The sequence below is a fragment of the Triplophysa rosa genome, linkage group LG7, assembly GCF_024868665.1.
Source record: "Triplophysa rosa linkage group LG7, Trosa_1v2, whole genome shotgun sequence".
Classification (NCBI taxonomy): domain Eukaryota; kingdom Metazoa; phylum Chordata; class Actinopteri; order Cypriniformes; family Nemacheilidae; genus Triplophysa; species Triplophysa rosa.
Window position 1 is genome coordinate 26,945,188 of NC_079896.1, and position 5,355 is coordinate 26,950,542.

Sequence of the window (5,355 nt, forward strand, 5' to 3'; positions counted from 1 at the left end):
AGAAGTCCCTTTGTGCTGTGTGTGCTCATATTGTATGAAAAAAGATGAATCACTTCTATTTAGGGATCGGTTTCCTGAAACTGGACTGGTGAGACGATTCTGCGGGAGATGGATTGTTGGGACTTGCCTGTGTTTCTCTGAAGGGTTGAGCTAAACGTCTGCAGTCGTGGCAAGGTGCTCCCTAAAGGACCGGCCGCTCCGGTAGGAAAATCAACCTGAAAGAGAACCCTCCCCTCGCACACCCGTCCTCACGGCTGCGCTCGCTTTGCGCTCTATCCGAAGGGGGGGAGCGTTATCATTTCATCTGAATTCCTCCCTCTAGGCGAGTCGATAAAAAATGTAGCGTTGAGACGTTTTTGATTAGTTGGTCCTCGGGATGATAGAGATGTTTGGTGAGCGTGCTTGGCTTCAACACAACTAATAAATACACACTTTGGTTTCTAGTGTTTTGCCACGATACGAGCAAAACAACATCAACCCGCCGGTGCGCTCGCCATTCTCTGAGTCTCCCGTCTCTGCTTTTAACATCAGCTCCAGCATTTGATTGGCCGGGCTGGATTTTGATTGACGCGTGGATGCTGTCAGTCACGGCCGCGCTCGCTCGGTGTGTAGCAAACAGTGGTAAACTGTTCCAGACGTGTAAATCTCAGCCCAGATGGAAACGTTTTAAAGAACTAAAAAGAGGAACTAACTGTCCGGCCGCAGCGTGTCTGCTGTTGGTTTGTGGTGGGAATTTGTTTTGCGTTTTCTGTGCGATTGAAGAGATTGGAAAACGATCTTGATTCGGTTTCATCCGTGTGTCTCTCTGATCATTGAGACGAACCATCGTCTGGTTTTCTGCGAGCGTGTTTGGGAAAATCATCCCACACACACCCTGAGATTCCAACAGGTTTAGCAGGAAAAGGCCTGAACCAGGAGTGTGTTCCAGCGTTCACACGTTCATGTGTGGGCTTGTGAAAAGTGTTCGTCAGTGTCTGTGTGTAGTTATGTGGTTTGTGTTCTTCTTCGTGAAGCCATGGGCAGCCACAGGTTGTTCTCTACACACAATGCTGAATGTGTTTTCAGACTTTCTCCCCGGAGCTTTATTTAGCTCTTCTGTTTTATCAGACTGTTTAGTGATGACGTGTGTCACATTTTTCTCTTCTCTGATGTCTTACAGGTGGTCGAGCAGTGATGTCACACAGCTGAGGACACTCCCACTCAGTGAGTATTTGTATGACAATGCTAAAAATCGCCGTTTTTTTATCATCTTCTCTCTCTCTCTCTGTGACTTTGTATTGTGGCGAGACCAGTTTTGCAGATTTGAAGTCATTTGTCACGGTTATGCACCTCGGTGTTTGTTTCGGGTAATTGAAAGCCGTAACCGAAAAGGGTGAACACGCTTTCTGACGCTTTAAACCTAATTTAATTTCGTCGCTAGGATGCGAGATTCTCTTTTCACCCCTTTCCCTCCCAATTAGTTGAAACAAAGCTCTCCAAAGGCGGTTTTCAGACTGACGTTTCTTAAACGTCCGAGGGTTTTATTAATGCGTAAGGATCTTTAATTTGGCAATTCATTTTCACTAGTGAGCCTGCCGAACGAAGCGTTGCGGTGGACAGAGTTTGTGCTTTGGAACAAACAGATCAGCGGCTTTCTGACGGTGTGTGTGTTCAGGCTAATTGGTAGCGCGGGTGCCGATCGAGGAGTTAGCGGAGACGGCGGGCGGAAGCCTCTCAGGACTCGATGCTCGACTGCGTCGCTTCATTCTGCAGCTCCCCGGTGCTTTCAGAGAGTGACAGAAATACAAGGACGTTTCTTTCCACACTCTTGCCGTCTCCTCTCTCTCTCTCTGTCTAAAGCACTAACAAGCGACAATGTAGTGTTTGAGTTGTGCAGTGCTTAAAGACTGAAAGCAGACCACAGCTGCCTCAGGTGAACATACAGCTGTGTGTAGAGACAGTGCTTTATCTGAGACAGGTGTGTGTGTGCGTGTGTGCGTGTGTGTACGTGTGTGCGTGTGTGTGCGTGTGTGTGCGTGTGCGTGTGCGTGTCTGTGTGGTCAGCCTTACAAAGCATCATAACATCACTTCTGATGATCTAGAACAGGGATTTTTACTTTTTAACCCCTTTGACCTAAATTATTTACTTGAAGTACCCCCTGAGATTTTAAGGAAAAATGTCAATAATTAAATAGAACTTTTGCATGTTTAACTTCAAAAATCATTTGTATTTTACATTACTTTGTTATTATTTAACCTCTAACATTTCTTTGCATTTAACCTTTTTTTAAGTGATAAAAACAACGATGGTAGTTATACATTATATCAACTCATTAACCCCTGTGTGGAAAACCCTGATTTAGAACAAATTCACATAAAAAAACATGCATTTAATAGATTCATATTCATGTTGTATAGAAAACAAGTCATAAGTTGCATAAATTGCCATTTTTCAGTAATTATTTACGACTTCATTTATTTATTTTAATTGTTTTGTCAAATGCTGGTTTTAATTCGTTAACCATTGCTGAGGATAGTGGGATATCGTAGACGGCAAATAATACATCTGTACGGTCTTACAAAAATTCACCACATGAAGGCATTTTACACTGCGAAACATACATGTCTTACCTGCTGTTTCTGTCTTGTTTTCTGGTTCTGAAAAAAATAATGTGAAATTAAGACACTTGAGAAGCGAAATGACTTAAGATATTCAGTCTTGTTTTCTAAACAAAAATGTGCTAGATGGGATGTTCCAAACGTTGAATAAGAGAAGTGATTTGATACCCTTTATATACTCCCTATGAAGGCTTTATTTTTAGGTTTCAGAGACAGTCGTGAAAAGAGAGAAAGAGAGAAGGCAGACAGAAAATAGACAGACAAAGACAGCAAGACAAAGACGTGCTCTCAGCTCTTCAGCTACACATCATTGGCAGCAGTCACTGTCACCATCTTAACCATCAATAATGCTAATGGAAGCTCTATCCCAGCATTGATTTCTGGGAATTGTAGGAAGCGTGAAGGGTCATCCGTGCTCGGCAGCTCTGCTCATTTAGTGAAAGCGAGACAGGCCAGGGTTTCAGCATGAATCATGTTAACGTTACTCTTTATCTGACTTACAAGGCAACCGTGTATAGAAGGCTGTTTTTATAGGCATTTCCCTATTTACAAAAACAAGAAAAATCTCTCATCATATTGTTCACCATTTAATTCCTAACCTGGAGGATTCTTTTTTACTATGAAAACCACAGGAGAATGTTATAGTCCATACTATGGAAGTTTATAGTGTAGTTTAATAAAAACAGCATTAACATTCTGCTCAACCTGTCGTTTTGTGTTTCTGTGCAGAAAAAAACTCATTATGTTTGGAGGAGTAAATGCTAAGCAAAAAACAAGTAAAACTCTTTTAAGACATTGTCGCAGCTGTGTAAAGTACGAATGTTAAATGATATCAGAAACCAAACAACGCATGCCTTGGCGTTGCAGAAGTATCGGGTGAAGGGATGAACTTTCCTGTCTCGCAGAATAAAGGAAAGAAAGGAAGGAACGAGAACAAAACGCTTCTTGGACACCCAAAGGGAATTTCTAAAGTTTATGGATGTTGAAAATATCAAGCAGTCTCTTATGAGAGCTGAAACTGGAAAGTAAAATCAGGTCTGTCAGGACATGAGGCGTTAAGGCACATTCCTATCCAGCTCTTTAGTTTTCTGAACTGGAGGATATAATCGCTGACAGTGCCGGCGACCGTATGGAGGAGAGACTTGAGCTCTTTTACTCCTGCCCGGGGGCAAAGCGGCTATTTATTAGCGCACATGTTAAACCCTCTTTCTTCAAAGCAAACTTTCCTCCAAGCCTCCCACAGAGGGAGAGAGAGAGAGAGAATAATAAAGCAGAGGAAATGACATTTCTCTCCACAAAATGGATACGAGTGTGTTGAGTGTAACCAGCTAATCTGGTGTTTTATACAAAGCAGAGATACAAAACGCAAAGAAAACCGAGAGAGACAAAAGAGGGTGGCGAGAGAAAGAGAGAGCGTGTATGAGCACAGATCTTGGCCAGGCGTCTCATGGGACGGCTCATAGCTCATACTTCCTGCTGGAGAGATCTTGAGCAGAAATCCTGCTCGTGGCTCTGTTTTCATTGCCGGTGCCGTGTGTGCTGTTGTGCGTCAGAGGCAAAACATACAGCTTGTTTGATACAAATACTGCAGGCCTGCTGGATCGTGTGTGTGTGCGTGAGGTGTAATGGACCCCTGCCTGAACCCTGTTGTGTGCTGCAGATCCCTGGTGAGAGTCATTACCTCTGATGGACACACACACACACGCAGGGAATGGAGTGTCGCAAGTGTCTGTCATGGGCCCCTTTTGTTGTTGCCCTCCGCCTCTGTGCCTGTCTCTTGCCGTTTAGCCATTTATCCCTTGCTGTTTCTTCTTGAATTTAATATTTATGCTCTGACCGTGGTCTGAGGTCGTGCTGATTCAGACTCCACTTACAGATACTGCAATAAATAGTGAATCGTCTACAGAGCGAGAATGAGTCTGTTAGATGAGGTGGTTAATATTCAGAGTACACGTCATAAAAATAATCTCCGGTTATCTTGCCTTAGCCGCACACACACGCACACGCACACACTCACTGTCACATGCAGATTACACATGCTATTCATTTGCTGCCGTTTAAAGTGGCACACAATGACAACACAAGCCACAAATAACAGTTAAGAAACAGGAACATGCATGCACTTCTCAGAATCACAACTGGAAAAATATTTGCACTGAAAAGAGAAGAATGAGAAGATAAGTGAAACAAGCAAGAGACAGAGAGCGAGAGAGAGAGAGAGGGAGGGAAAAACATCCAGAAGGTCAGGATCAGCGGGTGGCCATCTAAGCGAGCGACATGGAGAGACTCGGATTGAGTTTCACCCGCCCTGTTACCGTGGAGATCCATCCAATAATACCACCCTATCCACAGCAGAATCACTATAATACACTACACCTACAACAGGCTGGCAATAGTGCTCGAGCTAAACAGAGACGACCGCAGCAGGCAGGTCTCAGATCAGCAGTATTATCCCACAAATACCTCAACAGGAATCAGCCAGATCAAACCATAAGACAGGCGTCCTGTAAAATAATAAAACACTAGCTACACATCTGCAGATCGAAGTTCAGGTAGTATTAGACAAATCATGAACAGTGTTTTGATGTTTTTAGAGCGCAGGTGTGTTCTGATGTGTCGAACCTCTCACTTCGTAAAAACAGAAATGAATCTGAGAATTAAAACAGACACGGAGCTGTGTATTTTTTCTCAGAGCAGACGAGTGACTTGGTGAAACCAGCAGTCACCGTCAGGCTCTCTCTGTCTCTCTCTCTCTCT

The 5,355-nt window shown here is 43.6% G+C and overlaps 1 long non-coding RNA gene across 1 annotated transcript in view; it reads left to right on the forward strand.

Annotated features, from left to right (window-relative positions):
• LOC130556311 (uncharacterized) overlaps positions 1–5,355 on the forward strand; it is a 36,490-nt gene that overhangs the window by 8,827 nt on the left and 22,308 nt on the right. The window contains exon 2 of the long non-coding RNA XR_008963206.1: positions 1,160–1,203. This is a non-coding gene — a long non-coding RNA (uncharacterized LOC130556311). The remainder of the gene's footprint in view (positions 1–1,159; positions 1,204–5,355) is intronic.